This window comes from Dermacentor andersoni, chromosome 5 (genome assembly GCF_023375885.2).
Source record: "Dermacentor andersoni chromosome 5, qqDerAnde1_hic_scaffold, whole genome shotgun sequence".
NCBI classification, from domain to species: Eukaryota; Metazoa; Arthropoda; class Arachnida; order Ixodida; family Ixodidae; genus Dermacentor; species Dermacentor andersoni.
The window spans coordinates 52,919,880-52,943,685 of NC_092818.1; the positions used below are offsets into that span (position 1 = coordinate 52,919,880).

Consider the following 23,806-nt stretch of genomic DNA (forward strand, 5'->3'; position numbering starts at 1 on the left):
ACCGCAAGCTCTGGAAAAGCACGCCCTGTATGTAAAGAATGCTTTTATCACCAAATACAAAATATTAAGCAAACACAAGTACGGTCTTTTAGTTTGCTCTAGTTCCGCAATTCCAACTGAAAAACTTCCGTTTTTTTTTTACATTCCGCCATGGACTCAAACAAAATTTCCTTCGGATATTTTTTTACATATGACAAAGCTATTCTATACTTTGTCACAAGTTACACTGTTGCAGGCTTCGTGGACCGTTTTATATAACTTTGTGCGCCACCTTGGTAATATTGCCGAATGGTGCTTGTAGTAGCTGCCAAATAAAATACACTTCGCAGGCTCTAATTTTGTCCTGTGTCTTGCTTTTGCACTACAGCTTTAGTACCACGGAGACTTCCTCGCAACTCCGCTTTTGCGCTTCGCTTAGCTGCCTAGTCTGAGACTTGGTCATGTTCGCCTTTCGTCACGGCCCTATAGCTTGGAACCAGGGCGAGTTCGAGATATATGCGGCCTATATGCCATCTATGTGCGGACTACACGCTGAGTCGATCCGGACTCGCCGTGGTGGCGTAGGGGATCGAATCTCGGCCGCGACGGCCACATTTTAATGGCGAAATGGAAAAGCGCCCATGTACCGTGCGTTGGGCGAAGGTTAAAGGGACTCTGAATCACTTTTAGGGTACAGCTCTTAGGCGCCCATTCCAGGGGCAAGCGTCGGCGTCGTCGTTGTCCCTCGTAGGTGAGCTAACGAGCAGAGTGAAGGATGAAGGCGAACGCGGAGCGCAGCCGGAGATGAAATACGGTGATAGTGAAGCGAGCGCGAGGAGGAAAGTGGAATGAATACGCTGTTGTGTCAAAAGGAAAATAAAGACTTAGGAGGGGGAGTAAGAAACGACAGGTCGAGCGCTGAAAGTGGAAAAGGAAGGTATGGCGAAAACGTGAGAAGAAATGCGTAGTGCCGCGAAAGAGGGGATTTGTGGCCGTGGTGGCTACGAGATGGCGCCAGAGTAGCGCGCGTCGTCTGTATGGAAAGAAAGCGCTGCATGAGCGGAGGTCTGTCTGCGGCGGCTGCCGTGAATCGCTCCCACGCGTCACTTACGCGCTGCCTCTCGTGATCTTCCGATGAGCGAAGCAGTCGCGCCACACTTCGCCACACAGATTGCTCGCGCCAGCCAATATAACGCTACACGACAACACGTATAGAGCTGCGCTCAAATTTCGCAATTAGGGAGTATCGTTATCGTCAGTGAATTTTCTTTATCGAAGTCAAGAATTGCATTCGAAGTGAAAATGTTAAAATAACCTATATCAGAAGTATTTTGCCGAACAAAGTACTTCAATGCGTTGAGCAGAGCCGAGTTATTGGCAATGAAAGAGTTGTGTATGATCTCCCTTTACGGTGCTCCTGCTCCTTGTTCAATGTCTTGCACTGCGAAGGCTACGGCGGAGCGGCGCGTGCCCACAACGCTCCGCCTACTGACGTCACCGTGGCGCGCTGAAGAAATTTGATGTTGGATGTTCACATAGACGTCACTATTTCCGACTTTGGCGCCTAAGACGCGCCAAGCGCGGTTGTCCTCAACGAGTCGCAATGCTTTCAGTGAACAGACTCGCCGTGGCGCTCCGCGGCGGTCGCAGTACCTACGTTACATAGCAGCCCGCAGCTAGTGCACTGTCCCGCAGCTACATGCAACTGGGGCCCTATAACGTAAAACTATTCCAATATGTTTTTAGTCCAATCTCCTGAGGTCAAATTTGAGTAACTACCGACGCAAGCATCGGGCGGTCACACGCAGGGGTGTCTCAACAGACCAATCAAACGCTCCCCTCGTTCATAGGAGGTCATTTTTGTTTGCTTGAAAAACGAATAACATTGCCTACACTGAGCAGCTTGTATTATCTAATTGGCTCACAAGACGCGAGGAGCACGCTCAAGTGGAGAGGGATCCGACGGGGCCGAGCAACTGCACTGAAAATCGATAACCGGATGAAGAGGGTGGGTGCCGGCGTCTGTGATTGGTCCGCTTTCCCTTACTTAGCTTACGGCGGCTCCTCGACAATCGTGGCGGCATGCAACGGAAGCTTAAGAATGACGCTAAAACGAATTCTCAGCAAAGAAGAGTTGGCAGAACGAGGTCGTAAACGTGCCGAAAGTGCTCGAAAACGTTACACGGCCACGCAAAGAGCTTTATTACACGCAAATAAACCCATGCTCTCCGGCAGGTGCGAGTAGCCAGTGCCTGAGCGATCGGCGGCAGCCATCTTTTATTCCTTTCGGAACGAGCAGCCTGCGGCTATTCAGAAGAAAATTCAGTTTTGTTCGGCATATTAATGCATCTTTAACGCGTACACATCACTTTGACGCGGTGAGTTCTTGCGGTATAGTGACGTCGCATGACAGGCAGGTGAAGTGGGCGCAGCCCGAAAACTTTTGACCAATAGTCGAGGGCTAATGACGAAAAGTCGTGAAATCAGAAATAGCTATTTTTCTTTTGTTCGGTCAAATCATGCATAATCAGTGTGTACACGTCGTATCAGATGGGGAGCTATCGCGGTTTTCGTCACGTTGCGTGACAGACAGGTGAAGTGGGGGATGTCCAAGAAAGTTTTTCGCCAATCGCGGAGGGCTGATTGCAGAATTGGAATAGAAAAGTTTGGAATAGCTTTACGTTATAGCGCCCCTGCAGTGCGAGCGCAGCGTTTGTTTTGTGCACGAGAGGGCTTGGGTGCTCGCTGGCGCTCACATGCTTCAGTCTGGCCGTGCTACGCGGTGCACGCCATCCTTGTCCTGCACCAGCTTGACCGGTCAATAGCACAGAACGAAGCGAAGTCTGCCAAGGCGTCCAGCCAGGAGCGAGCGCGCGCTGGGTAGCGCGCGTGTGGTCTGGCTTTAAGTTCCGCGTGGTTTGAGGCTGGTTGAGTGTTCAAAATTAGTCGAAATTAGCGAGACCCGACGGATACGACACCAATAAGCAGGGTGGCCAATGTTTAGTTCCTACACGGGAGGCCGCGACCGAGCTTGAGCAAACAATGGTCGGCTTCTTCCGGGAGTACGTATTTACTATCGAAAGTCGAAAGCAGATTTTCCCTTACTTAAGCCTGTTTATGAAACTGCGTCAATAAATGTACACAGTAACAGCAGGAAGAAACAACACTGATACAAACAGCCTTCTTGATTGATGTCAGATATTGGCGGCGTATGCGCAATATACTACAGTACGATATTCAGCGCCCGAAAAGAGTGAGCAGTAGGCTTCGGTTGAAAAAAGAGCGTTTAAGAAAAAAGGTGATTCGGGTTCCGCTTGCGAGCTCCACGCGCCACACACGACTGCAAAATTTGGCTGAGATGTTCACAGCAGCGTGTGCTATCTGCAGACTGTGTTTTTTCACCGATCCAGAGAGATGGTTCAGGACCGTTTTAAAGAACGTCAGATGGTCAAAATTAATCCAGCGTGCCCAACTACGGCGTGTCTCATAATGGCATCGTCGTTTTGGCACGTAAAAACCAATAATTTAGTTGAATCTTTTTTTTTCTGGAGTCGATCCGGGGAATCAAGGCGACCAGTTGGTTGTAATTTTTCTGCGACCAGAGCATGGGTGAGGAATGTATGGCGCTGTGTGGTACAGTTCTCACCAATAGTTCTACTAAATCCCTTACAGCGATAGGGTTGCATTTGCCTGAAGCTACTGACTCATGCAAAACTCCCAGAAAATGCTTCAACGAAGAAACTGATGCATAATCCTTTCTCGCGTAAACGGGCAGGAAGAGCCAAGGAAGAGCTTCCTAGTTCGTTTAGAAACAGCAGCGTCAAATCGTGCAAGATGATGGCCCCAGTAAATATGGCCTCAGAACAGGATTGGTACTGCTGCCGTACGTTTATCACAGTACGTGGCGATTCAGACATTTAAACGTCGTAATCACACGGTGCATACTAGTAGGCGTCGCGGGCGCATGCCACAGCGGTCACGATACAATAATTAAAAACAACATATGCCCATTCCATACGCGGTGCGGATCGGTGACATGTGAATCAATTTGCAGATAGCTGGCTATCTAGCACCTTTTGGGGTACCGCAGAGCGTTATCACATGGTGCCACAACATGTCCTTGTAGGGGGCGCGCGACGCGAACTTCTATACGACCACAACGGCGAGGCGTTGGTGAAACGACGACGACGGAGAGGCCAGTGATTCGTTGTGCTCAGGCGAAGAGCTGCCACAATCTATTCCTTTACGCCCTGCTTTGATTCCGAAGGGGGCTCACTGGGTAAACTGGGCGACCCTGAAGCCGATGGAATGTTACAGAGCGTCTCACAGCGTCTCAAAGAACTGTAGCTGCCACGAGGAAAATACGAGGATAACTGGCGCGTTGCTGCACGAGGGTAGGAAATCGTTACTGTGCAACGGGATTTACGCGCCGAACATCTAAAAGTGCTAGCTTGCACGTGGACAGGAGATTGGTAATCTTGTAATTCTCATCCCACCGTCGGGCGTGTAACTTGTCTACGCTTACTGGAGATGCCCCAAGTGAGGGTAGACAAGGATCATCCACCTAACTACATACCACAAGATACCTGGTCAGAAGCAAATAATGCTTCCCACCAAAATGCAGCAAACATCCGCTGTGAACATCGGAGAATCGGTTCTAGCTGGCGGTTACGGTGACTCTAGCGAGCGAATTGATCGCAGCGGGCTTGAGGCTTCCGCTTTTTTCCCGTCATGCCGAAGTTTCCGCTGGTTTCGCGTAACTCTTTTACCGAGAGCTGGCAGCTGCTTTATTGTTCTTTGGCCGCACGATTGGAGAAAGAACCGAGCGCCTTGCAGACGGCACGTCGTGTAGACGCGGGCTGTCTGGCGCAAAGATGTCAAAAGACCAACTGCTGTACGAACTAAGGAGCCGTTCTCTCAGTTTTTCCCTCTCTTCTTCTCCGTCTTCACAACAGTCGCTGCTGCTGTGCCTCCTTTCTTCGGACCTGCGTGGCGCGCGCTCAACAGCTGCCGTGCACGTTTCCGTGTTTGTGGTTTCCGTTCTCGTTTTCTCGACCAGGTGTATAGCATACGAAGCGTCAAGCGTCGCCGGTGCCGACAGATCTCATTACCGTTTTCTCTCCAACTCTTGCCCAACAGCTGGCGGTTGAAAGCTACCGCGTTGGCAGTACCATCCCGAGAATCTGTGTTACGCATCCGCCACAGTGTCCGCACACAGTGCGTGTCAATGAACCTCGAAAGGCCTCTGGTCTGTGCGCGCTCCTGCATTCGGTGTATCACGGCGGTTAGTGACACTTTAGACTTAGGTCAGCGTGGGAGGACTGTTGGCCCGGTCCTACGCCGTCCCCGAAAACCATGTGGCAGGAAGCAAAGGGATGATTCAACTGGCGGTGATGGAAACGTGAGTGATGTCTACTCTCGGCTGCTTGTCAAAATTGTTGCTGCACAATTTTGCGAACGAAGGGGCGAATTCTGGCCGCTGACTGTTTTTGTCCCGAGTGGACAGACAATCAACCATGAGACTGTCTAATCTGTTTGTACAGTGAACGAGAACAAAACAAAACAAAAGTTGAAATAAGAATTTCCTTGAGGTGATAGGGAGCGAAGTTTCATGTAAACTTAAAGATACATTGATACAGTTTATTCAAAGATTTAGAGCTATGGACTTCTTGGAAAAATGGCTAGAACGAACGTGCACTCTGTCAAGGTTAACCAAGGGCAATGTCTAAATGGCGGTTTCTTGTAGGTTCTATGGTCATGGAATGGGGTAGCGGTTGCTGTCAGGCAGGCACGATGGCAATACTCGTGAAAATATGGCCACCACTTATGTTGTGGAAAGTATGGAAAGTATCCTCATCATGTGTACGCTGGAAAGTATGGAAAGTACCAGTACCACTTATAAAAGTAGTCAGCGTTATAGTGAAAGACATGGCTTTTCGACGCCTTTTGTAGGCTCCAGGCCGTATCACTGTTCGTACAAATCACTGTGAGCAGCGGAAGCGAAGCGGACCAGCGAGACAAGAAGCCAAGCAGTGTTGCTGAAGCGGAGATATGTGTTAGTGTTATCGTTGACGATATTGCTGCAGGAGCAGTTAGCCTGGCCGGCTAGACCCTCTGATGACCCGCCTGAGCATCGCTTTCCGTGCTATAAATACCGGTCGCCATCAGCCAATCACTTCCGTATGCTCGACACTTCCTCATTCGCGGTCTTTCTGGGACACCAACACTTCTGCTCGTTCATGGGAAAATCCTATTCTTCTCATGCTACTCAGGAGCCTCTTACTTTCGAAGCATAAGCGCCTGCTGGTCCAAATGAAGTGCTCAGTATCGCCCACTTTGTTGCACTCATAGCATGATGGAGTAGCAGCACGGCCTGCCGTTGATACCCCTACAGGAGCGTAGGCCAATGCCGTTGTTACGCTGCACACACTGCGCAGCGAACACCACGATGAGCCGTCAGAGGTAACTGGTCTTGGTTTGAATGTTCGACCAATCCCTGCTAAGTCAGGCCATCCGTTAGAGGACAGAAGCGTTCGCGTCCGCCGCAGCTTTACACAGAGACTCACAGCTGTTCGCTTCAAGTATTGCCTAATGATCGAAGGAAGCTTCTGGCTTTGCTAAGTGTCTCGTAGGTCGACAGACAAACGAAGATGTGGCGGTCGTCTTTAAAAACGGACACTTCGAAAGGTTCTTTGCATGACGTGTAGACTTTGGCTGTCTAAAGTTTCCCAAGCGTTAGATACAAAACGCCATAGCTCTGCGTGTTCACAATATAATTGTTGGTGATCATCGGCCACTCTTGAATTAGCCAAACGACTCTGAGACAGGAAGGGCGGACACCTTCAGGCGCAGACTTGTGACCTTTGTCAGTACTGCAACTTCGAGCGAAGTAGTGGTGGTAACAGCTGTGTTCATGTTAATTCCGCTTTTAACACGATTTAAGGACCAGACTCGGCGGCCTACGACGTTCTGCATTTAAGTAGTAAGTTTAGGTTAGATTCCAGACTGTGACGGCTGCATTTCCATAGGGGTGAATACAAAGATACTTCTGCACTGTGTTGCGGTCTTGATGTTTCCATTTCCTAACAACACAGAAATGGGAAAACGATAGTTCATGGTTGAAGAAATTCAGTTGGTTTAAACCTCAGCCCTGCAGTACGGCGTTTGTCACAGGCAGATGACCGTATTGCAAACTGCGTATTTTAGCCTTGCTAACGTTTGCCATAGACTGTGCTTTGGTGTCGGGCATTAAGGGTCTACAGTCACGGTCAGCACGAGTTACGGATATATGGAAGGCTCCAATTTTAGCTACCAAGAAGAGAGAGAGAGATAATAAGGGATGAACGTCAGAGAGGTTAACCAGAGTAACCGTCCGTTAGGCTACCTTGTACCGGGTGTAAGGGGAGAGGGTAGAAAAGATGAGAAAAGAAGACATCAAGATTATGCCAGCACCTGGAAGTATGGCGGTCAGAATGCCCCACAAATGCGAGACCATATAAATAAAATAACTGTAGAGGAAGTTATAACATAAACGAAGGAAAGAAACATGTGGTAAATGGCTGAAGAGTTTTATGAGCGACAAAGCAAAGCATTCAACACACCAGAATCCTTTGGTGATAAATGATGGTTGTCAACGTTGGCAAAGACAAGGCCAGCGTCACTGCCACCTCACCAACTCCGCGAGATTACGTACGTTATATAGGAGCTGCTTACTGACCAATCCTAGAACGTTTCATACATTAGCGTTTCATTTAGCGCGTCAGTTTTCATTTTCGAGGATGTTGATGATGATGAAAAACTTTATCCCTCTTTAAAGGGAAGGAGGCAATGGAATAGAGGGTGGGGGGAGGAACTACTTGAAGTAGGCTTCCTTTATCCTCTCAGCCCACTCCAGGATGGCCTCCTGAAGATCGGGCCTCGAGCTGCGCAAGGCAGCCTCCCACTGCTCCTCACTAGATATTAATTGCTTGAGTAATGGGGGAAGGGGGTGCTTAGGGCACCCCCACATGATGTGGTTTAAGTCTGCTTTGGGAGAGACACAGAATTTACAAGATGGAGAAAGGTAAGGAAACAAGCCACCAAAGTTTTTATACTCGTGAAAGATAAGTATGTGAGGGTAAATAATGTCACTTATATGCCGATGACCTTGAGTCTTTTGTCACGTCCTGTGCTAAACACTAGTGCTTCACGAATGGAGAAAATTGCGCAATATAACAAGGCCAGCACTAACGGCAACTCTATAATACGCTGCGCAACATTGCAAGAAGTGCGTTTATTTTGACAAAGGCAGCGAAGTCGGCCTGATCTACTGCATTCTAGCTTGCGACTCTACCGATAATGCGGAACGAAAGCGAGACGTCTAGTCCTGCATGGTGGGACATTTGTAGCATGGCTCACACTGATAGCCCTGCTCTGGTGGAGTCAAGCAACTAGCATTAAGTTCTCATGTGACCGACGCAGCAGTTCATAATTATTAATGCATTCGCGTTCTTAGGATACTTCACGCAGTTTCCAGCAGCTATGTATGTATGTATGTATGTATGCATGTATGTATGTATATATGCATGTATGTGTGTGTGTATGTATGTATGTATGTATGTATGTATGTATGTATGTATGTATGTATGTATGTATGTATGTATGTATGTATGTATGTATGTATGTATGTATGTATGTATGTATGTATGTATGTATGTATCCGTTTTCCCACCTACCTGGGTCACTGGGTAGTCCTTGGTCTATTGGTTAGCGCATCGGGCAATTGTGATGAGGTAACAAGCTTCGAAACTAACCGTCGGATCAACTTGGGCCGCTGAGGATATGTCACGGTGTAGATACATGCCTCTCTTCAACGAAGCTCTTTCCCGCCGACATGTTGCACTGTGGATGCGGCACTAGGTAAGCCCAGCGCCGCATCTAGAGTGACACAGTGCACCGCTGTTCGAAGAAACTCTTTGGCGCCGACTTGGAACACTCGGTATGTGCCACTCGGTCTGGGCTGGTCTTCAATGAACCTCTTTGACGCCACATTAGATCACTGGGTATGTGCCAGTAGGTGCGTAACTCTCTTCAGTGAACGTCTTTCACGGCAACATGGGTAACTAGGTATGGGCCTCTGGGAATGTACCGCTCCACAATGACGAAAGTTATCCCTTTAATTTCTTCGATGCTGAGCGGAATCGAGCCCACGTCACACAGGTTCCTCAAGGACAGCAAACCGTCGCGTTAGCAGGCTGTGCCACAAATGCACTGGGTTGGTGGATCTTTTCAATGAACGCCCGTTACGCCAACGTTTTAGCGAACTGCGCCATGAATGCACTGTGTATGTACCGCTGCTCAATGAACGTCTCGCCAACTCTGATCACTAAGTATGTGCCACTGAGTGTGCGGTAAGCGAGGGAACAATTCTCAGCGTTCGCAGGTTACCAGTGCGCCACGGTTCTCGTCTCGGAGCCCATGCACGGACTTCTCGGCAGCGCCACTAGATGGTGCAGTGTGTCAAACAAGAAGCGCGAGAGAGGAGCCAGGTTGCCGCATGACACTTTTCTCAGCGTGCGACGCACCGTGCATTTCGGAGGCCACGCACCGGATTTGCGGCGGCGGCGCTAGATGGCGCCAAGTGTTCTTGGGGAAGCGCGAAAGAGGAGTCCCGCGGCAGAACACGTCTCAGACATAACTCGTTTCGACGGTGGCAATCCTTGTGCGGCTATATTGATTCAATGCTAACGCATATAGCGTCGACATTCATCGTAAGATGAATGTGATTCGGAACGATATATATCGGATTTTCTGAGCCGAAACCGGTGTTCCATTTTAGTTGGACTTCGTTTTCCAGATCTGTGTCACTGATATGACAGAGAAGCGCGCCTACAGGAATTGTGTCAGCCTTAACCGGTGCAGTTGATCTTGCCGTCAGCGCAGCGCTGGTTGCGTTGGGGTGGTATTTTAGGTTGTATAATTAGAACACAACTATGGCTATTTTGCTGCGAACTTCAAGTTTGCGATGAAAATTAAAAAAACAGAACAAAAACAAAAGAAGAGCATAGTTATCGCGCAATAAGAGCGCCACACCACTTTGGTTTCTTGAAAACCTTGCTTTGGGCCCATAGGAGGGCATTACACAAGTGGGGGGCAATCATCAGTAATAAACACAGGTCATTTATACAATGAAAAAATATCGTCAGAACAAAAAAAAATAACATGAAAATGAGAAAGAAGTAACATATGCAGTTAAAACAACACAACTAGGGCCATGACAGAGCAGTATCGTGCAACAAAATTTACGCTGTGTAAAAGGAACATCATCTGGTAGAGTGTGTTTGACTGCCTAGATGCTTAGTCAATGTTTCGCGGAAAGGAGCAGGGTTACGCTCATTCACTGTTGAATTTGACACTTTCATTTCATTTATGAATGGCAACTGTAAGAAATAATTGGTAAAAGCATTAGTCGAACCATGTAATCGTATGCTTAAATAATTAATTAGACGACGCGATAGAAGCTCGATGTGGTGGAAGACGTAGTTTCACGTAGGCCCGAGAAATAGTAAAACAGCTTATGGAAAATGCACAGACGTGAAATTTTATGACGTGATGCTAATGTGGAAAGTCCAATGGCTCTTTTCATATCACTTACGCTGGAGTGACAGCCGTACTTAGAAACAATAAAGCAAGTCGCCTTATCTTGATCTGCTTATAATGCATCGGTGAAGTAATTTTGGTGAGGGTTCCATACTGAAGCGGCATAATCTAGTTTAGTACGTACAAAAGTTTCACATACAAATTTACAAACGAAGGGCGGCGAGACATGGAGAGATGGTCTGATAAATCCAAGCGATTTAGAAGCGTCAGCTACAAGCTGTAATATATGATTACACCTGTTCAGTGTACTTGTAATGATAACGCCAAGGTACTTATGGGATTTTACCTGTTCAAGATTAAGTGAGCTTAAAGTATAACAGTGGGTGACGTTAGTGCAGTTTAGTAAGTTTATTGCTTCACAGTGGTTGGAAGTTTTCACAGGTATGAAATACAAAAGGAAGTCCCATAGTCAAAGACTGTATTGGGACCTCTGGTGAAGGTTAGGTGGCGGGAGGAATCGCTATATGGCAGCAAAATAAACCAATATTGTAACGCGGCGAGGAAATGAGTAATCGTTACGTCAACTCAAGTTCCTACCTACGTCGGACCCTATACTGCGTCATTTTGACCTTTCTTCACCCACCGAAGTCCCCACTGGCGCCAGTGGGATGGGCTCGGAGTAGTGCTCGTAGACCGAAACAACGACGCAGAATGCGTTGTTGCTTATGCAATTCTCAGTAATTCTGAACAAAACTACATTGTCTTTGAGCAAGGATGCCTCTCGGCTGTATTTGTTGTGTAGAAATTTCGCTGCTACATTTACGGCCGCCCATTCAAGATCATCACCGACTACTATTCTTTACTCTGGCTTAAGTCTTCGAATTGACGTGCTACGTGCCATGCATGGTGATGCGACATCCGGTCGTCTGAGATTCGCCCGCGCGCTGCAGCCGGTTCAGGAACGCTTTTACTGGCCACAGATGCGTCAAACAACAAAGCAATGCGCGGTCAGCCGCGATCAATGCCAGCGCCACAAGCGACCTTCAAACGCTCAATCAGGCCTTCTCCACCCACTGATTCCACCGCATACACCCTTTGAATAAGTTTGTATCAACCTCCTGGACACATCGAACAACAATTAGGCCACGGGTCATCGTCTGTGTTTATCACCTTACTCGGCACGCAGAAACAGCACTCATACCTTCATCCACCGTCTCGTGTCCCGTCACGAATTTCGGCCCGAATCCGTGCTGGTTACTAAAAAAGAAAGAATTACCGTCAGAGTGTTTTGCGACGTGTAAACAAACTGTATGCTCCAAGAGCTTACATGTGATAAAGGATAATTAGATTCGGCGATAATATGAAGAGTCTGTGCGGTCACCAGACTTTAATACTGGTAGAAACTTTCATATTTTCAATTCACTAAGGAGAGAACTGTTTGGAATTGACTGCAAAAAAAAAAAAATAATTTGCAGGTAGCGGTTGTCTTTGTGCCTTTCATTAACTTGGTGGTAATATTATCTGCTCCAGGAGCACCTGAAATTTTAAGATCATAAATTCGTTTAGCTGTGCCCTCGGCAGTCATACTGATGAGAGGCATTTGAGAGTAGCTTGGGATCGGGAGAAAAAAAGCATCAGGAGGGATTTAACACGTGAAGAACGGTGAGAAGTGTGAATTTATAAACTCGAGTGAAGACTAGAAGGAATTGTGCAAGAATCCTCTAGGTGAAGTAAATTTTACGAAAGGGAAAATTTTATCGCAATCTTTGGATTACAGTTGAAGCTATAGCTAATACAGAGGAACTCCTTATACAAATTTGTCAGAAGAGAGCTTTACAGTCACAGAACTGATGTGCCATATTCAGTGTCCCTGCGCGTTGAGTTGTCGACTAATTCGGCTTCGCTTAGCAATTTTCCAGCCTCCTGGTTCGCCCAGATGGTACAACAACCGTCTCGGGAATGCTTTCGTACCGGGTTTGACCCCCCGAATTAGGAAGAGTATTCTTCAATTGCAAAGCATTCTTTCCGACAAATGTGTATATGGATTTCCCTTGTAACATTGTGCTACTATCGTGTTGACGACACATTTTCGTTCAAAGTCATCCTAGAATGACCTGAACGTTATGTTTGCCAGAAGAGAAGAAGCTGCAGTCGTTCGCTCCTGTGTGTATGCTGAGCTGGTGCAAAATACCTGTGCTAGTATCTCTGATAAATGTCAGCCGAAGGGGAACGGTGCATTCTTTTTCAAAGTAGTACAGATTACGTTGCCTGCGACCGAAAGTCTATTTAAGGCTATTTAGGGGAATTCCTTTGAACGCAATACGCTCCAACGCCCCTCGGGAATGAAAAAACAACGAAGAGGAAAGAAATCCGTGCTCGCCAAACATATATGTCTGAATTGTAAACAGCGTAAAGGAGCTTCACCGCACAGCCGAACGACATACATGACGATGACAGCGGTGGCCCGTATAGTTTGACAAGGGCTGTATGAGCAGCCATGTGCGTGTTTTCTGGCCTCCGCTTCGCCGATGCCTTTCTTTTTTGTGCAGTTAGCGTTTCTTTTTTTTTTTTTTTTTTGAGCTGAGCCAACTATGGACCAACGTCGCTTCCTGAGCTGCTGGCTTGACGTTTGTCACCTGCTATTCACGAACAGCGATGAGCGCGTATGTGTCGTGTCCCCGTATTTTGCCTTTTATGCTCGCCGAAAAAAAAAAAAAAAACATGTGTTTGCGCGTGCTCGCTCTTTTCTTTTTCTCTCTCTTCGTGTGCCAGAGCTCGATATAGTTCACGGGTTGCTTCGAGCGGGGAGTCGCGAACGCTTGTCATCTTGCTTATGAAATGAGCTACTGAAGGCGCATTTGCTTTCAGATGATGCGTAGAACTTCAAATATCAAGTGCTTTCGCTAAGTTCCGCGGTTATATTCAACGACGAAAACGAAAGGATAGCTATTGACACTCTTATAAATCGATTATGTTTCCGGTGAACGTGTTTCACTGGCGAATCTCTGTTCCTTATTACTTAGAATAGGACCTCTCAATTTTATTACAGCCTGGGCAGAATGTCAATGCAACTTAAGAAAGGTACATTTGGAACAGTTCATTTTTTGACGTAATACTTCTGCGGAAACCCGCAAGATGGAGAGCAGCAATTAATAAAGGGAAACTGAGACATCCGCACAATCGTAGCCGTTGCTGAAACAGAAGCCTATACGGGTTCATCGAAAGAGAAACCTCACAGTTGGGGAAAAATTCGTCCTGGTCCGGGACTCAAACCCGGGATCGCCGCTTTTCCGGGCAGCTGCTCCATCATCTGAGCTAACCAGGCGGCTCGCTGGTGACAGGGTGAAGCCCGAACTTCTCAACAACTCTTAATCAACAATAATGAATTGCTTCTCTCCACCGTGCGGGTTTGCGCAGAGCTATTACGTCGAACTCTTGCCTTTGCTTCGGGTTGCGATAGCTATCCTAGTGCTCCAACTTCAGCGCGAATACAAAGCTCTATACAATGCTACAGCTGTCCCTGAGCCAATGCAGCAGGAGAAGACGTCTCGAACACGGTTACCGTACCTCCCGGTATCTTCGCAATATACAACCCAACGACATCTCTCAAAGTGAGCACCAAACAGAATGTGTTTCGGGAAGTCCATTTTGCTATGTCGTCTACGGCGGCCCGGGCGGCGGCGGAAGCACCGCCGTACAACAACGAGGATCGAGCCGCAGGCCGTAAGCCGACCACATGGAAGAAAGGGCAAGTGAACAGTCGAAGAACCCCTCGTAGAATCCCCATTGTCTTGCGTTCCCAATACGTCCTTTCTTGGTGCCATGCAGTCCAGTGGAACGGCACACGGCTTCTATGTGCCCCCATCTTCCACAGGTGAAACAAACTGCATCTCGAGCTGGACAGAACGGTGAATTTTCGAGGCAATACGTCTGCAAGAAAGGCGGCGGCGTAATTACAGACTTAATTACAAAAATAATTACAGGTGCGGAATATAACCAACCCTTTTATATAGCTTTCATCAATTACGAGAACGCATTTGATTCAGTCAAACCTCAGCAGTCATGGAGGCATTACGGAATCAGGGTGTAGACGAGCCGTATGTAAAAATACTGAAAGATATATATAGCGGCTCCACAGCCACCGTAGTCCTCCATAAAGAAAGCAACAAAATCCTAATAAAGAAAGGCGTCAGGCAAGGAGATACAATCTTTCCAATGCTATTCACAGCGTATTTACAGGAGGTATTCAGAGACCTGGACTGGGAAGAATTGGGGATAAGAGTTAATGGAGAATACCTTAGTAACTTGCGATTCGCTGATGATATTGCCTTGCTTAGTAACTCAGGGGACCAATTGCAATGCATGCTCACTGACCTGGAGAGGCAAATCAGAAGGGTGGGTCTAAAAATTATACTGCAGAAAACTAAACTAATGTTTAACAGTCTCAGAAGAGAACAGCAGTTTACGATAGGTATAGCGAGGCACTGCAAGTGGTAAGGGAATACATCTACTTAGGACAGGTAGTGACCGCGGATCGGGATCATGAGACTGAAATAATCAGAAGCATAAGAATGGCATGGGGCGCGTTTGGCAGGCATTCTCAGATCACGAACAGCAGGTTGCCATTATCCCTCAAGAGGAGAGTGTATAACTGCTGTGTCTTACCAGTACTCAAGTACGGAGCAGAAACCGGGAGGCTTACGAAAAGGGTTCTACTGAAATTGAGGACAACGCGACGAGCTATGGAAAGAAGAACGATCGGTGTGTAGTGAAAAGGAGGACGAAGAAGACGGCTCTTGTGCTGCTGTGCGCGCGATCAGCGTTGTGTACTGCCGGTGCAACTAGACTGTGCCTAGTGTCTTGTAATAAATCCACATATTACATTTGGTGGAAGGTGCTGCACTCCCCGACCTCATCCTGGAACTTCGCAGCCGAACTTTGACAACTGCTCCAGCCACTACCATGAACGAGGCTCCCAACAATCCGCTTGGAGCATCCGCCGCTCCTATCACGAGCGGCGCCGTCCAGCGGCAGCGGGACCCTCCTGTTTTTAGCGGATCAGGTGAGACTGACGTCGAAGATTGGCTCTCTACCTACGAGCGCGTCAGTGATCACAACAAGTGGGATGACCCGACGAAGCTACGTACCGTCATCTTCTATCTTGCTGACGTAGCGAACCTCTGGTTCCACAATCATGAAAGGCAACTGCAAACCTGGCCCGCTTTCAAAACAGCATTCGCGGAAGTCTTCGGTCGCCCAGCCTTGCGAAAACTCCGGGCTGAACAACGCCTACGCCAGCGCGCTCAACAGCCCGGCGAGACTTACACCAGCTACATAGAGGATGTCGTGGATATTTGCGCCCACGTCGATTCCACCATGAGTGAAGAAGACAAGGTGAAGCACATCCTCAAGGGCATCGAGGACGACGAAGCTCGACGACCTCACTTCTCCCGTGCTGTGCATGTCATTATCATCATTGTCCTCGTCGTCGTCAGAGGTTCTTGAGTCTGTCGTAAACTCCGATCTGCCACCTCCGTATCGCCACCAAGTCCTCGCGCTTCTTCAGTATTTTCGCTCGTCGTTTGATTGTCAACAACCATCTCTGGAGCGTACGGCAACCGTCACTCACAGTGTCCACACTGGTTCCCATCCTCCTTTACGCCAGCGACCATACCGCGTGTCGGCAGCCGAGCGACAGATCATTAACGAGCAGGTCGACGATATGCTGCACTGTGGCGCCATTCGCCCTTCCCACAGTCCTTCGGCGTCTCTTGTAGTATTAGTGCGCAAGAAGAACGGGTCAATACGCTTCTGTGTGGATTACCGTCGACTCAATAAGATCACTCGTAAAGATGTCTATCCGCTGCCTCAGATAGATGACGCCCTCGACTCCTTACAAGGTGCGGAGTACTTCTCATCTTTGGATCTTCGCTCCGGCTATTGGCAAGTGCCGATGACAGAAGATGACTGTGAGAAGACGGCTTTCATCACGCCCAACGGCTTGTACAGATTTACCGTAATGCCATTCGGGCTCTGCAACGGGCCCGCTACTTTCGAGCGTATGATGGACACCACCCTTCGTAACTACAAGTGGGAAACATGTCTGTGCTACCTTGACGATATCGTGGTGTTTTCGCCGGATTTCCCGACGCACCTGGTTCGCTTGCGTGAGATCCTGACCTGCCTCACCTCTGCTGGCCTCCAAATCTACATCAAAAAGTGCCGTTTTGCTGCCCACAAGTTAACAATATTGAGACACGTTGTATCGAAGGATGGTGTGCTTCCTAAACCAGCCAAGCATCGCGCGGTCGCAGAGTTTCCGATGCCCACTACTCTTAAGGAACTCCGCAGCTTTATAGGGCTCTGCTCTTACTTTCGGCGTTTTGTGCGCAATTTTGCAACTATCATCACACCACTGACCAATTTGCTTACCGCTACCAACGGCATCTCCGCGTGGTCAACTTCCTGTGACGAAGCCTTGAAGCAACTACGTCGACTACTCACTTCGCCACCGATTCTTCGACACTACGATCCCACAGCGCCTACAGAGGTACACACGGACGCCAGCGGCATCGGATTTGGTGCAGTCCTCGCATAACGGAAAGGCGTTTATGACGAGTACGTCGTGGCGTATGCGAGCCGCACTTTAAAGAAGGCAGAAGCCAACTACTCTGTAACAGAAAAGGAGTGCTTGGCCGTTATTTGGGCTCTCGTCAAATTTCGTCCATGCCTATATGGTCGCCCTTTTGACATTGTCACAGACCCCCATTCCCTTTGCTGACTGTCCTCGTTGAAGGATCCGTCAGGTTGCCTAGGCCGATGGGCACTTCGCTTAAAAGAATATGACATCCGCGTTGTTTACCGATCGGGAACAAAGCACTCTGACGCCGATGCGCTTTCCCGATCACCGCTACCTTCTGATGTGGCTTCAGTGTCTCCGCTCTTCGCATCCATGTCAGCCTTCAACTTCGCTGATATGCCGGACGAGCAGCCTAAGGATTCCCTGCTTTCAACTATGCTGAATTTCCTCAACGATCCATCCGCCACACGCTCTTCTCGAACATTTCGTCGCCAAGCCACTCACTTTGCGGTACGCGACAACGTCCTTTACCACAGAAATTATTTGCCTGATGGTCGCAAATGGCTCCTCGTGATACCACGACACATGCGTTCTGACATATGCGCTTATTTTCATGCTGCTCCTCATAATGGTCACGCCGGTGTTCTGAAAACGTATACTCGGCTAAGGCAGCGTTTCTACTGGCACGGCATGTATCACTTCGTCCGCCAGTACGTACGCGCTTGCACGCCGCGCCAACGACGTAAAATTCCACAGCGCCCTCCTGCTGAGCTACAGCCGCTGCCCTGCCAGTCTCGGCCCTTCGACCGCGTCGGCATAGACCTGTACGGGCCACTTCCCTGCAGCTCCTCGGGTAACCGATGGATAATTGTAGGTGTCGACCACTTGACGCGCTACGCCGAGACTGCCGCACTCCCGGCAGCCTCTGCGCGTGAAGTTGCGTTCTTCATCTTGCGGAACTTCGTTCTTCGACATGGCGCACCACGCGAACTGCTCAGCGACAGGGGACGTGTCTTCTTGTTCGAAGTCATCCAAGCCCTTCTCGCTTCATGCAGCATCGTTCTCCGCAAGTGTACAGCTTACCGCCCGCAAAAGAACGGCTTGACACACATGTTCAACCGCACACTCGGTGACATGTTGACTATGTACGTCGCCTCGGACCACAGTAACTGGGACACTGTTTCGCCGTTCGTCACGTATGCCTATAAAACGGCCACACAAGCTACCACTGGCTTTTCGTCATTTTTTTTTTTGCTGTATGGACGAGAGCCCTCGTGTACTATGGACACACTGCTCCCATACCGACCAGACGCTTCCGAATGCACGCATCTGTCTGAAGCCGCCAAATACGCCGAGGACTGTAGGCAGCGCGCGCGAACCCTTACGACCGCTGCTCAAGGTCGTCAAAAGCTGCGGCATGACAGTGGCGCGCTTACACCACTTTTTCCGACTGGTTCCCTTGTTTGGTTGTGGGTCCCATCTCATAGCCCTGGCCTTTCAACTAAACTTCTTGCACGCTATGATGGCCCTTACCGCGTCATAGACCGTACCTCCGCTGTCACCTACGTTGTAGAACCTGTGACACCATCACCAGACCTTAAGCATCGCGGGCGTGACTAGGTTCATGTCAACCGACTTAAGCCGTATTACGACCCCCTCATCCTACCTACGCCGTAAGTCTCCTCTTCTCTCCCGGGGGCCATTGTAGTGAAGAGGAGGACGAAGAAGACGGCTCTTGTGTTGCTGTGCGCGCGATCAGCGTTGTGTACAGCTGGTGCAACTAGTCTGCGCCTAGTGTCTCGTAATAAATCCACATATTACAGGTGTAACGTTAAGGGATAAGAAATGAGCAGATTGGGTGAGGACACAAACGCGAGTTAATGACATCTTAATTGAAATCGAGAAAAAGAAATGGGCATGGGCAGGACATGTAATGAGGAGGGAAGATAACCGATGGTCATTAAGGGTTACGGACTGGATACCAAGGGAAGGGAAGCGTAGCAGGGGGCGGCAGAAAGTTAGGTGGGCGGATGAGATTAAGAAGTTTGCAGGGACAACATGGCCACAATTAGTACATGACCGGGGTAGTTGGAGAAGTATGGGAGAGGTCGTTGCCCTGCAGTGGGTGTAACCAAGCTGATGATGATGATGGTGATGATGATGAATTGCAGAAATCATGGTTGTAGCTCGAACTTGGAGCTCTGAGGTAAGACCTCTGAGGTACCGTATTTTCGCGATTCTAAGCACCCCCCAATTCTAAGCACCGCCCTCTATTTTCGCGAAAAAGTTGGGAAAAAAGGTTGCATGCGAATAGGAAGAGCGCGTAGCCAAGGCCGCAAAACACGCTTGCTCACTCGGGAATCATTGCTCGGCGGACCTGCAGGCACGCGGTCGATGCTTCTGTTGGACGCGTTTCGCGGCCATCTGACCCCGGAGGTAAAGACAAAGCTTCGGAACATCAATAGCGGCTTGGTTGTGATGCCGGGTGGCGTCACGCCAGTGCTGCAACACCTCGACGTTTCATTCAAGAAGCCCTTGAAAGCCAACCTCCGGAGTACGAAGAGTGGGTGCGAAACCCTGACCGGAAGAATACGCTGACGGGAAAGCTGCAGAAATCGTCCCGATCAACCATCGCAAAGTGGATTTCGGTCGCGTGGAAGAGGTTCCAAGTGGACGTTGTGGCCAAATCATTTAAGAAGTGCTCGATCACAAACAACTTCGACGGAACGGAAGACGACCTGATGTGGAATACCGATAGCGGTTCAAGCGGTGCGACAAACTCGAGTGGCGGTGATAGTGAATGAGCGTCCTACACAAGCGGTGGGTTCATTGTCTGCACCGATCTTTCTTTTGAATATTTGAAAAATAAAATGTTATTTCTCGCACCCGTCTCGTCGGGATGTCGCAGCGAAAATAGGGAGGGGGAGGTCATTCTAGACTTTTCGAATCTAAGCACCCCCCCCCCCCCCCCTCACTTTGGGCATCGCGACCGTGAAAAGAAGGGGGTGGTTAGACTCGAGTAAGTACGGTATGTCCTAGACCTTGGTAGTCGGAGCGGTCTGTGCCTTGGCAGCGTATAAGACCACATCAGCATTGATGAAATGCGTTGTAGCGTCCAGCGTCCGTGGTCCGAAACAATAGTATACAAACGACACGGCCGGGTATCAGCAGCAGTGTCTCAGCAGAGGAGGCATAACTGGGGCACGTGGACGTAGTGGGCGCGTCGCCGCAGTAGCGTTCAAAGTAGGGTTATCGCCCGGGTAGCGTCTGAGCCGTTGTAAGTCCGAATACGTGGTAGCAGAAAGCAGGGATGCATTTCCGTAGTAGTATCTGAAGTCTGCAGTGTAAGTCGTCGCAGTAGTATATAGCAGGGGGCTTCACATAGTCAGTATGGGCAGCAACATGGACACGTCGCAGCAGTAGTAGTAGAACAGGGATGTGTCTCAGCAGCAGCAGTACCTGGCACCCATTGCAGACACATAATCCGAAGCAGCAGTATTGTAGCAGTGGTAATGTTCGGAAGCAGTGGCCGCAGCAGTAGAAGTTCTTGTTTTACCTCGTCGCCAATTGTTATGTCGTCGACTGTGGCCAGGGCGTTGGCACCGCCTTACAACAAGAGGGATCGCCAGCGCTCGATTAAGGGGGGGGGGGGGGGGGGGTCTAAGGGGGCAGCCCAGAGCCTCACCTCGGACAGTAGGAGAAGGGGGCCCATTTATTCTAACCTGCTTAGTATGCGGAACCATGGGCAACGGAACTTCGAGCGACATGTATGAAGCGAGAAAACAAGAACGAGCAGACAGGGCCCCCCGCCTAATGTAACAGCATACGTTTAGCCTGATCATTTGGGGAGAGCTTGTCGAGCTGCAAAAACAGGAATCCCGCGCCACCCGGCGGGGCCCTCTTTCTTACGAAGCGAGGTGCGTTTGCTTGGAAGAGTTTTCGTGGTTTTCTGTCAGTCCGTCTGTCCAGTGGAGGATTTGCCAACTCCATCACCATGGTTTCCTGGCAAGAAGCAAGACTTGACTCATCTTGGTTGTCTGGATCCTGTGAAAACGGTGCCAACCTCGTTCGCCCATATTTGTGAGCAACCTACGCTAACCGAGCCCTGTCCTGTTCCTGAGTCAGCAACCTCTATGCTATTCGGCCGAGCCCCTGCCACAGAGCTCCAGGCGTCCAGTCCGCCACGCCCAATTCCTACTTCTACTGATCAACAGGTGCCAAACCTCCCCGATGAGCCTCCTTCTACTGACGAGCGCCAGGAAACAACACCCTAAGAACCCACTCACTTGTTTCCTGTTAGTTTGGCTTCAAATAATCATGTTCCCACCCACAAAGTGTGCCTCGAGAGGACGAATGAGACGGCTTCTCATTGCGGTAACGGAGAAGTACAGACACACCCGCAGCAAGAAATACGTTGCGAGAGTCTCCGAAGTGACCCTGCTAAGTGGCCGGACGTTATTACTGACATCTTTCGGAGTGTATGCCTTGAGAACGGGCCATTGCATTTTCGAAATCGGGCAGAAAATCTTCCGTCTTCCGAAAGGCAATACAAAACAGAAACGCTATATGTCACCTCATCTTTTCGTGCGAAAGGCTGTAAATAGGGAGGCGTACGAGCGACAATGGTTAATGTACTCGAATTCCAAAGGTTCCGTTGATTGTTTCATGTGCAAACTATTTCCGATTTCAAGGAACCCCAGTGCTTTCACCGCGCACGGCTTTTCTGATTGGAAAAGAGCAGAAGAAAGGGTTTGCGCACATGAAAATAGCGTCGAGCACCAGAACTACGTGGCAGCATGGCTCGCCCGCTCTATCTCGAGCAGCACAATTCACAAGGAGCTGGTTAAGCATTTTGTCACGTAGGCCACTTACTGGACAGAGGTGTTGAAGCGCATAGTCGTTGTAGTTAAGCTTCTAGCTGAGCGCAACCTAGCGTTTAGGAACAGTGAGGAGATTTTTGGTTCACCGAGAAATGGCGATTATATGGGAGTGCTTGAGGCCATTGCCAAGTTTGATCCCTTTCTAGAGGAGCACATCAAACGCTACGGGAACAAAGGAAAAGGTCACCCATCGTATCTGTCAAAAACCATTTGTGATGAATTTATCGAGCCTATGGCAAAGGCTGTCAAAGAACGTCTCGTTGATGAAGTGAAAGGCGCAAAATACTTCTCTTTAATTGTTGATTCCTGTCCAGACCTTGCTCACGTTGATCAGCTGTCAGTTGTTTTACGATACTATTTAAATGAGAAAGTGTACGAACGCTTTCTTTGATTTGTTCCAATTGAGTCGCATACCGGCTTGTATCTTTTCGATACCGTGATGTCCCTCTTGAAGACTAATGGCATCTCAATTGATGATTGTAGGGGCCAAGCTTATGATAATGCGAGTAATATTTCAGGAAAATACAAAGGACTGCAAGCTCAAATCAAACACCTGAACGAATTGGCAGTGTACGTCCCGTGTGCTGGTCATTCACTGAACTTAGTTGGCACGTGGAGCGTTGACAGTTGCATTGAGGCCGTCATATTTTTCACTGTAATTCAGAGACTGTATGTGTTTTTTTGCTGCCTCACCTAAGCGATGGAGGTATCTTTTGGACAGCATGGGCGGAACTGGCCAGCAGCTTGTTTTGAAAATTCTCTCTGAGACCAGGTGGTCAAGACACGCTGAATCATGTAAGGCCATTCTGAAAAATTTCAATGCAGTCTTGTGTTGCCTTGAAGCTATATCAAAGAACGAGGAAGAAAACGGTGACACTAGGAATGAAGCGCAGTCTCTCTTCAAAAAAATGACAGAACTAGAGACAGTGAAATTTTGGAGCGCTTTAACAAAACGAGCGTAGCACTTCAGAAACCCGGCCTAGACATTTCAACTGCTGTAGACCTGCTGAGCTCTCTAGAAGGCTTTGTTAATTCTTTGCGACCCGTCTTTGATTCCTTCGAAGAGAGAGCAAGCACACTAAGTACCAATCAATGTTATCAGGATGAGGGCAAACGCATCGTTTTGAGCAAGCACCCTTACGGAAAAAGCGATAGTGCGCTACAACGTAGAAAAAGGTTTATCGTAGAGACCTAAAATGTTGTACTTGACAGTCTAGGCTCTGCTTTGCGAGTGCGAAAGGCTGCCTACACTGAACTCTGTGAAAGGTTCGGATTCTTAAAACTGCTGACAGAAGTTGGGAGCGAGGCCTCTCTGGCACAGCAGGCTGAGAAGCTGGTGAAAACGTTCAAAAATGATTTGGAGCCAGCATTTTCCGCTGAAATCGCTCAGTTTGCGAACTGTCTGCACAACTCTGTGTGCCAGGACACGAGTCCCCTGGGAATAATAAAGAAATCTTATTGATGTGTTTCCGAATCTTTCTATTGCTTGGCGAATGTACTTAAGCATACCCGTGGCAAACTGTGAGACCGAACGATCGTTTTCCAAGTTGTCGCTGATAAAAAATCGCCTTGATTAGAGCCTCCTTGATGACAAGGTGAACTCGCTTGCTATCATGCCCATTGAATCATGTCATTGAATATCATGTCCTTCTTCGCGATCTATCCTTCGAACAGACTATATCTGATTTAGCCATAGCGAAGGCGTGAAAGATGCCATTTTAAAAGAGGACTGTTTGCGCTATACATTAATAGTTCCAATAAGTTCGTTGTGTCGCCTCCCAGCCTCCAC

General features: G+C 48.7%; 1 protein-coding gene across 1 annotated transcript in view; it reads left to right on the forward strand.

Moving 5' to 3' along the window:
- Positions 1 to 5,054: 5,054 nt before the first annotated feature.
- Positions 5,055 to 23,806, forward strand: part of LOC129384671 (angiotensin-converting enzyme-like) — a 223,014-nt gene continuing 204,262 nt past the window's right edge. Inside the window, exon 1 of the mRNA XM_055070277.2 lies at positions 5,055 to 5,380. The gene's annotated coding sequence lies outside the window, so the exon portion shown is untranslated. The remainder of the gene's footprint in view (positions 5,381 to 23,806) is intronic.